This window comes from Marmota monax, unplaced genomic scaffold (genome assembly GCF_021218885.2).
Source record: "Marmota monax isolate L192 unplaced genomic scaffold, Marmota_monax_Labrador192_F-V1.1 WCK01_AAM20220418_F8-fsc00010, whole genome shotgun sequence".
NCBI classification, from domain to species: Eukaryota; Metazoa; Chordata; class Mammalia; order Rodentia; family Sciuridae; genus Marmota; species Marmota monax.
Window position 1 is genome coordinate 3,784,920 of NW_026692321.1, and position 15,905 is coordinate 3,800,824.

The window sequence follows — 15,905 nt, forward strand, 5'->3', positions numbered from 1 at the left end:
GACGGAACCCTTCCAAGCTCAGTCTATGTAGCTAGTGTCACCCTGATACCAAAACTAGACAAAGACACATCAAGAAAAGAAAATTTCAGGCCAAAATCTCTGATAAACATAGATGCAAAAATTCTTAATAAAATCGTGGCAAATCACATACAAAAACATATTAAAAAGATAGTGCACCATGATCAAGTGGGATTCATCCCAGGGATGCAGGATTGATTCAGCATATGGAAATCAATAAACGTGATTCACCACATTAATGGACTTAAAGACAAGAATACCATGATTACCTCAATGTATGCAAAAAAAAAGCATTGATAAAATACAGCACCCCTTCATGTTCAAAACACTGGGAGACCCAGGAATAGTAAGAATATACAGCAACTTTGTAAAAGCTATATATGCTAAACCCGAGGCCAACATAATTCTAAATGGAGAAAAATTGAAAGCACTCTCTCTAAAAACTGGAATAAGACAGAAAAGATAGCCTCTTTTACCACTTCTAATCAACAGAGTTCTGGAAACTCTACACAGAGCAATTAGAAGAAAGAAATTAAAGGCACACCAACAGGAAAAGAAGAACTCAAACTAACCCTATTTGCTGATGACTTGATTCTATATTTAGAAGATACCAAAAAAAACTGGAACTCATAATAAACTCAGCAAAGTAGCAGGATATAAAATTAATATCCATAAATCAATTGTATTCCTATACATCAGTGATAAATTCACTGAAAGAGAAATGAGGAAAACTACCCCATTAATAATAGCCTCAAAGAAAATAAAATATTTGGGAATCAATCTAACAAAAGACGAAAAAGACCTTTACAATGAAAACTGCAGAACACTAAATAAAGAAATTGAAGAGGACATTAGAAGATGGAAAGATCTCCTGGACAGGCAGAATCAGTATTGTCAAAATGGCCATGCTACCAAAAGCACTATACAGATTTAGTGCTATTCCTATTACGATTCTGATGATGTTCTTCATAGAAACAGGGGGGAAAAGGCAGTCATGAAATTCATTTGGAAAAATCAGAGGCCCAGAATAGCCAAAGCAAGTGGCTCTAGCCGGACCCCACGTGGCTCTGAAACTGCTTGTCATTTCGTCATCTTAGAAAGGTGACAGGAAGAGGAGCAAGGAGGAAGACCTACAAGGGCATTAGTGAGTTCACAGCTTCCTGGGGGTTAATGGCATCCACAGACACTCCACAGCTGTTAACTGCAGCACCGCTTGCAAATGCCCCTTCCTGGGGAGACAGTGTAATTTTAAAATGACCCTAACAATGTGGAAACCACCTGTTACTCTCAAAAGACACCCCATATGTAGTAGTGAGCAGACAGGAAAGAGGCTCCTTATTAACAGAAGCCCAATAATCACTTTGACAGCAGTGGAGGCCAGGCCTATCAGGCTGGATACCTTCTATGCAAACAGGACTAAATTAATTTTCACAGAAAAGGTTGCAAGAGCAATTAACACCTCATTAATATGACATAAATGTTAATTTACACAGATCCCAAGTGACCCCCAAATTCTTTCCACCCAACCAGGGGAAGTGGCATTTTAGGAGACACTAATGTGGATGGCCACAAGGGACAAGGGGGCGATTCCACCTGCCCAGCCCCTTTGAAGGGGTGCAGATAACAGAGTCACCCAGAGCCTGAGTGTCCACTTAGCTGAGACCACAGCACTGTTCTCAGATGAAAGGGGCCGGGTCAGCTCTGCTGCAGCCACAGAAGCTCTTGTGCATAGGGAGTTTGTGACTGACCACCGCACATGACGGGACAGGATACAGGGACCACATGGTGGCCCTAAGAAGGACTGCATCCATGATGGGAGGGAAGGGTTCCCAGAGAACTGCACAGCAAAGCTCCTGAGAACCACAGCAATCACCTTAAGTAACTGATTTATTTATACCAGTCCCTAAAAGACAAGAACTCTGGAGGTGTGGGTAGCAGGAGGAGAGGTGGTGCTGCTGGGAACGAGAGACACTTGGGAGCACAGCGTCTGTCACACCCAAGGGTGTCATCAGGGTATCCTGCATCCAAGGATGGTGTCCTGCAGCTTCCACCCCAGAGAGCATTCCACACAACTCACTGCAAATTGCACTTCCAAGTAGAAACATCCTCCAGAGCTTCTTACAGCCCCACAGGAGGAAGAAGCAGAAAAAATTGGGAAGGAGCTTGGGTAAGTGAGGAGAGGGCAGCTCCCAGGATGGGAGGACCACCTGCAGGTGTCCGTTCCAAACACACACACATTCACAGGTACACACACGTGCGCGCGCGCACACACACACACACACACAGCCTGTGTCAGAATCCGCCTCCGTTCAAAAATCGCCCTGGGTGTTCCTTGCTGTGCCAGGGTTGCAGGTTTCATAGAACTTGGCTTGCAGGCATGATGGCAGCAGCCCCTGACCCTGGGTCCCACTCAGCATCTCTTAAGTTCCATACGCAACCTGTGATGCAGAGCCAACTGGCTCCTAAAGATGTCCTGGCTCTGGTGTGTTCAGAGCCCTCTGCCAGTTTCCGTGGGTGAAGAGGGACTGAGAGCAAGTGTCCATCTGGGGGAACACAGCACAGTCCATGGCACAGGCAGATCCAGCAGGCCGTCACCGTCATTGCCGGGATAGAAAGAACCAAGTCCAGAGCTGACAGGGCTTTGCCAGTAGAGTCGGAGCTGGTGCCCCTGAAAGATGGGGACATTCCAACAGCACTAAAGGGACAGAGGTGCCCGGATGAGAGACAGAGTGAGCAGAGACTCAAACCCATGCTCAGGACCGAGGTCAGGGAGCCTAGTTCCAGAAACCAAAAACTGAGAGGTATTGGATGAAACAAAGGGACAAGGCAGCGGGACATGAAGTGGGAATCGAACCAGAAAACATGAGTTGGAGACAGCTGGTGTCCAGCCAGCGTCCAGGTGTCTCCAGCAGCCTTGACTCCCTGGAAAATTTTGAAAAACTAGAGTGGTCCATTTTCACTGTGATGGTCGACAGTCACCTTAAAAGGAAGCCCTCCCTGCTCTCTGCACGGCCCCCACCTCTTAGTCCCCTGGACCTCCCCACTCAGTGCCCATGTCCACCTCGGCCGATGCAGGCTGATGAGGAAAGATGAGCCTCTGCTGTACACAGTGACATTGAGCCCAGTGAGGAGTCGAGTGACATCACAAAGTGCTATGAATGGAAGCTTAGCAGAAATCCAAACAGAGGACTATCAGAGGGTGAGCAGAGTCACCCAGAGAGGGGGCAGCATGCAGGGCCCAATCCCCAGGGCCTGGGCCACAAGCGCTGGGACCAGCAAACATCATCAGGACCTGGAACCTCGGGGACTCCAGTGTGGTGCACACCTCTTAGCAAAACCATTTGTTTTGTGGATTCAGAAAACTACAAGCAAAGAAGGGTCCATCCCTGGTTGTGTGGATGCTGAGCTCACTTAACAGGACACCTGCTAACTGTGATCCTGTTTTCCTCTAAAACGAGCTGCTAATTTCCTAAAGGAGTTTCTGAAACACTGCAGAGGGTGAGCTTGCTGAGGGCAGGGCCGGGCTCACGTGTCCAGGTCTGTGCACATGGTAGGGATGGACGGGGGTTGGCATCCCATTCCGACACTGTAAGCGATTTGGTCTGGCCTGAGCGGGGAGAGTGCATTCTTGGTGTAAGAGGGTTCCACTGGCTCACGGGCCACAACGGAAGTCCCAAGTCAGGTTCCAGATGCCAGTAGCGGAGGTGCCCTTTCTCTGCACCCTCCCCCTGTCTGGCCAATGTGGCTTTCCCTACCTTCCTCAGGTCCCCTGTCCCATACAAGCAGCCAGATATGGAGGCAGCAGTGGCCTTGAAGGAGAAATGTTTCCTCAGTAATGCAGGCGGAAGAAAAGAGCTAATTCTTGGGTTTTTAAAATGCACTTTTAGATTTTATGAAAGAAAGAAGAGTCTGAGAGAGACCCACCGAAGCAGGCAGGGCCAAAGATTCTCCAGACGGAACAAGAGGAAGCCTCAGAGTGCAGATGCAGCCTGACGCAGAGATGGGAGGCCTCTCCAGGGCGTCTGAGAGTGGGAGAACCTGGGCGACCTCCAGGAGGCGCCCAGCAAGCCGCTGGAGCAGGGCCACTGGATTGTGGCGTCCAGGAGGTGGGCCTGGGCAGCCTTCCAGAGCCACTGCACACACCTGAGAAGCTGCCTGGAGGAGGCAGGCCTCTGACAACCCCCAGGTTCCCAAAGACCAGAGGGGTTGCAGAAGGCAGAACAGCATAACCTGGGGCCCCAAGGGGCGGAAAGCGGCAGCCCAAGAAGACACACCTGGAGAGGCCTGCGCCTGGGGTCACCCACCAACAAGGGCGCCCGGACAGCTTTCCAGAGTCACACCTGTAAGAGCAGGTTTTATTTAGGCCTTACCATGTGCCAGACACTGTTCCAAGCCCTGGGCAGAACTTTCCTTGGGACAGACAAGGGAGGAGCAGGATCCTCCTTAGGCATCTGCTCTCAGGACTAGAACCTTGCTGGTCGGGGAGAACCCTCCCGGTGTCTGGCTTACATCTCAAGATGAAAGGTGACAGTTCCCAAGGCCAGGAAGGTCTGAGAGCTGGGCAAGGACCCTGCTTTGGAGTGCAGGGAAGGATGGAGCCTTGGGGCCAATGGTAAGGGGGCAGAGGGGCAGTGCTCCTGTCTAACCCTTGCTCCCAGAGGGAGGGCCACAGGGGGCTCCTCAGACCAGCGGCCTTTCCCAAGTCCCCTCCTGGTCCAGAGGCGCAAGGCCCACCGAGATCAGCACTGCTTCTGCCACAGTTGCTCATGGTGACAGGAATCCTCTGTGTGGATTGGCAACACTCTCACGTTGGTAGACTCAGATACAGACATATCACAAGCACAAAACCTGACACTCATTCCTTTCCGTGGGCAACCAAGTGACTGCTGAGTGTCAGAATTGCCAAGAGTTTCTGTTAAAACTGTACTGACGTCACTGATTTTTTAAAAAATGAAAATTTTAGTGATATTAAATATTTTGATGTTAATTGTTGAAATGTATTAATTACAATGTGTATGTTTATTTTGGACTGACTTTAAATGATTTGGAAGAAAATCACTTTTAAAATGAAAAATAACTTTAATATCTTAAATTTAGAATTTTTTAAACTTCTACTTGAGTGAAAATATATTTAAATGTTGCATTTATTGAATAAAGTTGCATTTGATTTCTTAATCTTTCAGCTCTACACTGTTCCTCAAACACAAATTTTGTGGAAATCTTAAACATGGCAAAATGATTTGTCATTTTGCTGAAATTATGACAAGAAAGTTAAAACTCACATAGAAACACATGGTGATTCACCTAGAATGAGCAAAACTGGGGCTTTGCTGGCCCCTCAACAACACGAGGACTCCAGCATGTGGGAGAGGACCCTACATCACGGGCCACTCGGTGAACATCTGTTGGTGGATCATCTGTTGCGGGGAAGCGCCAGTGGAGGGCAAATCCAGAGCGCGGAGGGCCCTGAACACCAGCACCGAGACCGGCCCCAGCTCTTGGCTGATACAAGGGGAGGTCTGGGAGCAGCGTCAGGACCATTAAAGGAGCATCAGAACACACCAGAGCACGGAGCTGGGAACCGTCAACGTATCACAGGTTATCTCCATTATCCAAGTTGCTTGAGACCAAAAATCTACAATTTCAGATGATTTTTAAGTTTTGGGATCCAGATGAGATATTTTGAGAACGAGACCCAAGTTCAAACATGAAATTTATTTGTGTTTTGTTGGATGCCTCATACACGTGGACCATAGGTGATTTTATACATGGTTGTTAATAATTTTGTGGATGACTGGGACTTTCAAGGTGTGGCCTCTGAACCTGTGGCATCTGGTCAGCACTTAAAGAGCTTTGGACTTTGTAACATTTTGGATTTGCTTTTGCCTTACAGATGCATGGTTAACCTGCATCATTAACTAGGTGCCTTTTGCTTTTACGTTTTCACCTATTTTAGGCTGGGGTTATTTTCTTTGAATCCACAGGCAGGAGCATAGGAGCCCTGGTTTGTGGGCCCTGGGCACTGAAGGGTCCCCATCTTCGAGGAGCTGCTGGAGGTGGTGGAGGCAGGGTGGGGCTTGGGTGACTGTGGACTCTCGGGGTTTCTTGGAGCTGGCTCGAATCTCAGCACCACCATTCATTGTCCGGGGATCCTGGGCTCCAATCTTAACTTCTCCAACCCTCAGTGTTTTCATCTGTAAAAGAGGAACAAGGCTACTTTCCTCACAAAGTGGTTGTGACATTGAAGAAAAGAAGCACAGGAGCACCTAGCTAGCAGTTGGTACCCAATAAATAGCAGCTGCCAGGGTCCTCCAGACCCCAGAGCTCAGGTGGAGACTCTGCCAGTCCAGCCCACCCCCACCCAGAGTCTGCTACAGAAGGCTGTCCCCATCCCAGAGGAGCTGATTAGAGATAAGGGTCCCAACCCCTCCCCACAAGCCTACCCAATCAGCATCTGCCTGTCAATAAAATCCCCAGTGATGGGGGCACACAGAGGCTGAGAAGCACCCCAGCAGTTCCCAGCCCAGAGTGCCCATTCCAACCACCAGGAGCTTTTAAATCACTGGGGCCGGCGCCCCACCCCCAGGTCTTAATTCACATCGATGTGGGCCTGGCACTTTTTCAAAACATGCCCCAGTGACTTGAATGTTCCACCAGGCTCAAGAGCCACAAGCTGTATCTAAAGGGAGGCACACTTCTCATGGACTCAGGCATCTTTCTTCCAAAGGCCCTTCCTCCATAAAACAACAGGAAAATCATACTTTAAATGCATGTTGCTAGAAAATACTAATGTTATTTATTGAGACATTTTCCCCAACCTAAAGCCTCCTTGTTTTCTTCCAATTGAAAAACAAAACAAAAAGGAAAATGATGACACTTCCTAGACCCCTAAAAGTATCACAGGTCTGTGTGTGTGTGTGTGTGTGTGTGTGTGTGTGTGTGTGTTTGTGCCTGCCGTGCCTACTGAACAAGCTGGCCCTGACTGGGGAGACCATAGGAGCTCAGCAGTGAACAGAGCGGAACAGAGAAAGCAGTGCCCTGTGTCACCACTGCTAATACACTTTCATTGTACATATCAACAGGACTCTGAATGGAGATGTAAAGCTGATAACTCAGTGTATGTGAGCAAATGGCCCAAGACATCCTCGTGCCAAGAAAGGAGAGAAGGGAGGGAGGGAGGGAGGGAGAAGGAAGGGCAGGTGGGGAAGGAAGGAAGGGCAGATTGGGATACAATCCTAAACCAAACGTGGGGGGGAGAGTTGGGGCGGTCAGGAAGACTCCTCTCGGGCTGTGGAGCTGCGGCTGCAGAGTTGATTGCACACCTGTGTTCACTCGTCCATTCTTTTATCATTTCTTCTTTTCCTTTTCCAGTTCACAGCAGAGCCACAAATGTGTGCCAAATCCCGCAAACTCAAAGCTAAGGAAGCTACTGTCCCTTCCTCTGCGGGGTGCGCACTTGGGCAGGCAGCCGTGTGTCTGGAGAATTTCATTTCTTTCCCTAGAATATTAATGCAGGGTTGTCCGTTTCCTAGAGTGGCCAAACTTAATTAAAGCAACATGGCCAAAAAGAAATCTGCTGGAAACGCGTGGACGCAAAGGGAAAGCTTCAGATATTCCTTTGTAATCACAAGCCGTGTGGTCTGACGCTGCTCCCCGGGGGTGCGCTTCAGAGATCACTCTTATTATTATTTTAAAAATATGGCATAAAGAAATTTGTCACAAAAGCGAATCATCACCAGCAGGACTCCCGAGTGGACACAGAGAGGTTGAAAGGGAGCGAGGGATAAGACAGGCACAATCCCGCAATGGCAAGGTCAAGATCAGTGGAAATAAGGGTTGTGCTGGGTTTTCCTGAGCACTGTTTAGGAGAGAGGGGGGGGAAGCAGTTTTCAAAAGTGGCTTTAGGCTGAGTAATTAGAATACAGTACCATCCAGTGCACAAAAGAGCAGGAGTGTGGATGTGAAATTAAACATTTGGATATGAAAGTTTCAAGTAAACAAAAGATTAATTACTCTCTGTGTTTCATTTTGCATTAACCCCTGCTCCACTACTGCGCCTGCGTGCCTTCTGCGATTCCCTGCTAGAGGATAATGCTAAAGTATGACTTTTCCATAATGAGATTTTTTAATATGAGGAAATATATGCAGTTGGTAACATTTCATAGCAGCCGTTTCCCCTTGCCAGGCAACACGCTAGAAATCGCTGAAACTCAGGAAAATGTGTTTGAATCTAAATTCGCATTTGGTTCATTGATTCTGTGCTTGCTCAACACACTTGTAAGTACTACCTAATGCTCCTTAAATCCACGTGAAGTGCCATAGTCAGGTACTGCCTAAGGACACTTTGGTCAACCTCAGACTGCCCAAACCATGGGGCCCACAGGATCAGACTACCTGGTGCCTTTGCGGCTCTCTGAGCCGCCCTCTGTGACATTCTCACCGTGATGGACCGCCTCGTGACGCAGGTCTCAGCACACGTCCCTGCTGTGAAGCACAGCGGCTGTATTTCACCATCACAGTGGCTGGGAGACCCCTGCTACTGGAGAGACACCTGGATGCCCCAGAGTGGGAAGCTGGAACAGAGGTTTCCAGGATGGAGTTTGGAAAACTCAGGTCTTCCAAAATCGTTCCCACGGACCAGGCTGCCAGAAAGCGCAAAACCAACCATTCTTGTTTTGTGGTCCCCAAATCATAGCCTGGCATGGAGTAGGGACTCAAATATATATGGAAGGAAAGACAGGAGAGAGGGGGAAAGAAGAAGGAGGGAGGGAGGAGGAAGGAGGAGGGAGAAAGGGGTTGGTGGGGTAAGATAGGAAATGGAGTTGGTGGGGGGCAGATCAAAAGGCTTAAGAAATTATTCCTGGGTCTTTCCTAAAGCAAAGTGATACAGCATGGTGTGGCTTTATTAGTTTGATGGCAACAATTAAAGGTTTGCTTGTATATTTGTAAAAAATCTTGGGGAAAATGTAGATTTCTATGAAACAGTTAATTTATTTACCAAATTCTTCCAATTATGTCTTTTCCCACCTTGATTTGGTAAATTTCCAGCCACCACTGTCTTTATAACATCTCTAAGGTCCTCTGCTGCAGACTGTCATGGTCACAGAGCCCAGGGTCCAGGACGTGAACAGCATCAGGGCAGCCCTCTTCCCAGGGACAGGAATGGGAGAGAGCACCAGCCAGGACAGTGTTAGGGGAACTGTGGCCGGAACAGGAAACGGGGAGAAGGCGGAGGCAGATTTGGCATGAGGGGCAGAACCGACGTGCAGGAGGAGGGGAGACAACGGAAGCAGCAGAGTCACCCAGGAAGGACCCCCGGAAGAATCCAGAGCCCAAAGTGGGCTGGAGGACTCACCTTTAACGGTTTGGGGACCCGTCTTTCATTGTTCTCACTCACTCATTGTGCGTCTGGCAAATACTTGTTGGACACCAGCTACGTGCTGGGCACCATTCTGGGCTCTGGGATCAGCAGTGAATAAAATGCAAGGACATGAGAATCAAAAGCCCTGGCCACTTGGGTGGGAGCTCCATCAACTCCAGCCGCCGTTGCATGGCTGCTCCAGCACGTGCTGAGGCTGCTCTGGGAAGAGGTTGGACAGACGAGACAGTGGCACACAGAGGTTCTTGGAGCAAGAGAGCCACAGGTCAGATTCAAGGTCACTCTGATGAGGAGACATGATACGTAGCAACGTCAAGGCCACACAGACCAAAGACGGTAAGGACTGGATTCCAGCATTCCAGGAGACCAGAGAGGGAGCAAAGGAGACAGGCCAAAGGTCAAAGGTCAAAGGCACCAAGTCATCACTGATACGTCATTACTGTGTCAACTCTGGTCCTCACGTCCACCTCATGGCATCATTATTGTCCGATGTTACAGGTGAAGACACGGTGGCAGGGGTTACACCTGGAAAAAGGAAAGAGTTGTAGTGAAGCCTAACCCACAGGGAGCAGAGAGACCCGTGAGAAAGGTGGGCAGCTGCCCCGAGCCTGGGCAGCAACGGGCCGTGCAAAGAGGAAGCCGAGGCCTGGAGAAGACGCTGCAGGATAGAACCAACCCACTGTGTGCTGAGGAAGCTGGAAGACCTGGAGGATTCATGTGTCTCTTCCTGGGTGGTGACAGAAAAGGAAAGGGAGGGGAACAAGAAACCCCACCGGGTAGGAGGAAGGAGAAGACAGCCAACACACGCACAGAGCAGACATGAGACCTAATGAAAGGCGACCTGATTCTGAGCAGGAGGTGGAGTTTAGGAAAAGTGAGATAAATTGAACCTTGACCTTTGGAAGGTCATCCTTCAAATGGCACTGGTTCCGAAGAAGTACTTTCACTGGTTTCACAGTGAAAATATGGAATAACCATAACCACATAGATGGGTTTTATTCATAGAATTGATTCTTAGAAGTATTGAAAACCTAACTATAGTTACTCAAAAGTAAATAAAAATCACACAAATATTTTAAATCCTGATGATGTAAAAATAATAGTTTAGCTGACCAAAAAGGAAAGGAAGGTAGGATTTATAAGTGCTAATCTTCTCACCTTCCTCAGTGCAGAGCCAACAGAAAAGGTCTACCATGGAGCTCCACTAAAGGCACGATTCATGAAAGAGCTGGACTTCAGTAAGATTCAAAACCTTCTGCCCTGCAACAGATACTGTCAAGAGATTGAAAAGACAAGCCACAGTCTTGCAGAAAATATTTGCCAAAAAAAAAAAATCTGATAAAGATTATTATTCAATCTGAACAAAGGACTTTTAAGATTCTATAAGGAAACAAATCTGATTAAAGAATAGACCCCCCAAAAAAAAATCTGAACAGACACTTCACCAAGGAAGATACGCAGATGGCAAATATGCCCATTTAAAAAAAAAAGTATATGTCATTAGGGGTTCACAAATTTAAATAAAAATAAGGATAAGGCAACACCATGCACCTAGTGGGATGGTGAAAGTCTAAAATTGGTAGATCAAGAAAGAGATGAGGGGCTGGGGATGTGGCTCAAGCAGTAGCGCGCTGGCCTAGCATGCGTGCGGCCCAGGTTCGATCCTCAGCACCACATACAAACAAAGATGTTGTGTCCACAGAGTACTAGAAAATAAATATTAAAAAATATTCTCTCTCTCTCTTAAAAAAAAAAAACGAGTTAACAACATACTTCTATACACAAGGCTGTCTTTTAGAAAAAAAAAAGAAAGAGATGAGATAATACATAATTCAAGTTTTGAAGCTGCAAGTAAACTTAATATATATAATATATAGCATGTATTATATATATATATATATATATATATATAATCAGCAATAATCAACAAGTGAAGGAGAGGTGGAAGGCTTGTAAAGGCTCTGAATTCTTTTTCCTGCCTAGTGAAATGCTGGTACACGTCCAAAGTCGGTAGATAAAGACCATCAGGTAAAAACAACCTGAGAGGAAGTCATGGTGGTAACTTCAAGAATTAAAAGCAAAAGTGAAGATGTCTAGAAAGAGACTTATTTTTGTTTTGTATTCTTTGTTGCTTGGGCTTTTTAAATAATGTGTATGAAGTGCTTTCATAATTAAAAGAACGATTCTTTTAATCAGCAGCAATTTTTCTGTTAGGGAAGAAAACAACAGAAAGATGAAGTTTATGGAAATTTTTCTAGAAGCTTAATAATAGATGTCAATAATAAAGCATTGCTGCAAGTAATGAATTTTTGAATTTTGAAATGCCTTGAAGTTTTTCTCAAATTGCAAATCTCCCCAAGGGTGTTCCTCCAATTCCTACTTATCAGACGTACTACTAAGTTCGAATTATAAAAATCTTACCTGTAATTGAAGCCAGCTGCAACCTTTTTGACAAGGACTAATTGCCGATAATGATTTAAGTGCTGTAAATTCACATGCCACAATTGTTTTAAATGGGGGAACCTCTCACAGCCTTCTCTGAAAAGAACTGTTAATCTTTGCTGCTGACTTATCAAATCCTTCCGTCACCTGTTTGCCATCATTTTCATGAGCTGATAACGTGTTTATTAGAGTCATAATGTGCAGGTGGGAGAATAAAGGTCTCGTTTGATGGCTCTGGAATTTCATCTCACATTTTCACCTGGGAAAAGCGCATACACCTCAGGTTTGGTTTAGCGCAAAAAGACAATAAAGGTGAGGTTTTTGTTTTTGTAATTCAAGAGAAATGGAAAGCTACCATTTTTTTTTATATCAGTGACTTTAGATGACATAGCCAGGTACAGTCCAAAGCTGGACAGTCATCCAGCCTGCTGCAAATCAAGAGCCTGAGGGACCCTGCAAACCCACAGAGCTGCTAGGTTGGCGAGGACAACCCCTTCCTGCTCTGCTGCCGGTCTCCTTGATGTGTCTGCTCTGTTCCCTTCCTGGGCATGGCAGGCTTCCTCTGGTCTGCCTGCTCCTGGACTTAGGGCACTACGTGTACCAACTGCTTGTGGGAAGAAGAGCGATTTAGCAGCCTGTATGCAAAAACTAATGTGACTTTGGCTTTTTGATTCTGCTGCTAAGGATTTATCTCAAGGAAATGACAAGGAGCATGTGAGAATTTTTAGCTGTCAGGATTTTAATCAGCACGTTGTCTGTACTGCTGTGGGGTCCCTGGGCACCTGGCTTCCCCAGCAGGAACAGCCCCTTAGAAGGGTGTGACCTTCAGCCAGTTACTTAAGCACAGTCCGCCTGGGTTCCTCCCCCATTGAAGGGAATAAGAGTACCTACCTCATCTGGCCTCAGGGATCTAAAGTGCCTGGAACGGTGCCGGGGGATTTGTAAATACTTGATTAATGCCACTCAGTATTAATAATAGTAGTCATAATTTTAAACCACAAAAATCACGTTGATGAGGAAAATGTACCAATTGAATAAAAAGTCTGACCTGTGGGAATCAGTGAGAACACAAACCTGTTCTCAACCTGCCGGAGGGATCTATGCCTCATCGAACACTGATCATCCGACCTAATGGTACCAGGGATTATCCCTGAGTGCTAGAATTGCCATGACTTGATTTTCTTTCTTTTCTATAAGGAAAGTGTTTTATTTGAGTAATTAAGAGATAAATGATATTTCTGAGAAATGTTCATGTTTTAGATTTCTATAGTTCATAGACTCCCAGAACCAGAAGAAACTTCCAGTGTTGTCTACTCCAACCTGGTCACTAGACGGTGAGGAACCTGGGCCCAGGAAAGGACAGCTGTGCTGGCCCTGCCCTACAGGGAAGAAGCACTGGAACCCAGGTCCCCTGTGGCCTCTGGGTGCACGTGGAGGTGCGCCTGAGGCACAGCCACTGAGGTCTCTGAGCACCAGGCTGAGCCCTCTCCTTCCATCCCGACCAAGGCCCAGGGCTCAGGTAGCAGGAAAACGCAAATGGCTGAAGTCAAGTCCGGGTGCCCGAGTCCCTGCCACAACGGTGATGGCTCTCTGCTGCCATCAGGGCGAGAGGCTGGTAAAGGCCAGGAAAGCTGAGGTCAGTGTCCTGGGCGCAACAAGAAAGGCTTCCTGGAGAGTCACAGTCGGAGGAGGCCGAAGGATGAGTCCAAGAGACGGCCGTAGAACTGAACGTGTGCGCCTCGTGGGACAGAGGCTGCCGTTGGGGAGGGTTTGCTTTGGTTTTGTTGTTGTTTTGTTTTTCGGAGTTTTTTTTGACAAGGTCAAGGGCCTAGGCAGGATAATGTGTAAGGAAATTGGGAAAGAAGTGACCAGAACTGAAAGCCTTTCTTCCATTTATCTCTAGATCAGTTCATGAGACCCGCTGGTTCTCTGGAGGACATGATTTAAAATACATGGTGGGTCACTGGTGGTGCCGTCACAGCTTTCTGCCCAGTAGCATGTCCACTCACCACTTCACACACAGGCATGAGAACTGTAGGCCGTCAGGGGTGGGCAGGGAGTGTTCTCAAGGCAGGTAGGGAGCACCTCTGGCCTCCCGGACAGCTGATGTCCCCACCCGCCCACACCACCCGCCTGCACCTCGCCACCAGCCTCCCCACCCCCGCCCCGCCCCATGCGCTCCTGCCAGTGTGCCCTGCAGGAGGGTTTTATGATGGATTTTCTTCATCTGCTCACATGTCCTGTACATCTGCTCTGCCATACCTCTTACGACTTAAGACAAGCTGGACGAGGTTCAAGCAAAAGTCACTGATTTCCCAAGACTTGACTTTTCTCCCCTGGTCCCCAGTCCCATGCACTTAGGACATTACACTTTGTACTCTGGAGCCCATTATTTCCCTGGGAGGCTCTATGTCTGTTTTGATAGGAGCAATTTATCACCCTGGCAGAACCACACTGCTGTTCGGAAGGCAGGGCCAGGATTTATGAATCCCTTTTTCACCGAGAATGAATTTAATTCCCAGGGGTGGAAGTGGTATTAAAAGATTTGGCCTGCCGCACCTGTGGCATCAGGGACGTGGCTTCCAGGGTGGGGTGTGACACACCCACCTCTAGACCTGCTGTGAACACCTCTGCTTTCTTAAGCACAGAACAGCTCAATAAGAGCACAAAATCCAGTTAAGTAAGGAGGAAAAGAATGGTTTTTCTTAACAATGAATTCAAAACCATAAAATTGATCTGCAGAGCATTTCCCTTAATTTTTAGTATGCATGGGTTTTTAGATTATTAATTGAAAATACTTTCTCAATGTATCCATTTTTAAAGTACCAAACCGAAGTCTTGCTATGTGGGGGTCAATTTCTTCTTGCAATTTGTAGTGTCCAGTTTTCTCGTACGTGATGTGGCCAAGGTAAGAGGCCACAGGATGTACGCTGGGCTCAGCTGGGGAGCTTACAAGCTCCTAATGCCTCACTTCCATCACAAAGAGTCTAAGGCACCCTCTATGCATCAGGGAATTTTTTAAGCTTTCCAGATAATTCTGATAGATAATCAAGTTTCAGAACCATTGCTACAAGCAAGGAGTTTATATGTTTGAAATCAAGTATATAACAAGCTTCAAATTAGATATCTTTCTTTCAATTGCTCACCTACTTTACATGAACCAAATATGACTTTCTAAATTGTTGGGAGTTGAACAAATACATCTTGCATAATCTTGGACAAAGGCATGCTACCATATGAGCTCTCTTCACTAAATCAAACTCACGCAAGTCGACAGTTGTACCGATCGGCAGCCTTTTTGCTCCACAGATTGCTTCCCACCTTCGCACAGCTCACTCGCCTCACTGGGACTTCGTGCACTGCTTGATATTAATTGGTTGAGCCCCACTGGCCACTCATTTCCTACCACACTGCTCAGCACCTCTGCTGCTCACCATCCTTCATCGTCCACCCCTGGGCTCTGGTATCACAACAATGAATGAGACAGTCCCCGCCTTACGTAGAAAGTAGCCAAGTTACCGGCAGTCGTAGGAAAAGGTGAGACACGCTGCACCGGAAGCAGGCTGAGGGTCACAGCAACGCAAAGGAGGGTCCCCCAACTCTGCGCTCACTGGGAATCACAAGGAAAAGTACTGCTGCTTCTGCAGAGTCGCCTTCTGCTCCACTGAACTCAAGCTATTGATTGTCACTGTGTGACACAAGGATAGAAAGAGGCACATGATGTGCAGGTACAGCTATTCTCTCTTCATTTTTTTCAGTCATTTACTGTGACTGTGTGCATTCCACACTGAGGACATTTTGCAAATGTCAACAATCAGGTTTCATCCAGCTTCTGATTTAGATATCCTTTGAGGGATAACACATGAATCAAAGACTGGTTTGATGTCCCCGGTTCCATGATTTTTATTTATTTATTTTTATTTGTTATTTATTTATTTTTAGTACCAGGGATTAAATCCAGAGCCCTCATAAACCACTGAGCCACATCCCCAGCCCTTTTTATTTTTTTTTTTTTTTGAGACAGGTTCTCACTAAGTTGCTGAGCCTGGCCTCAATCTTGCAATCC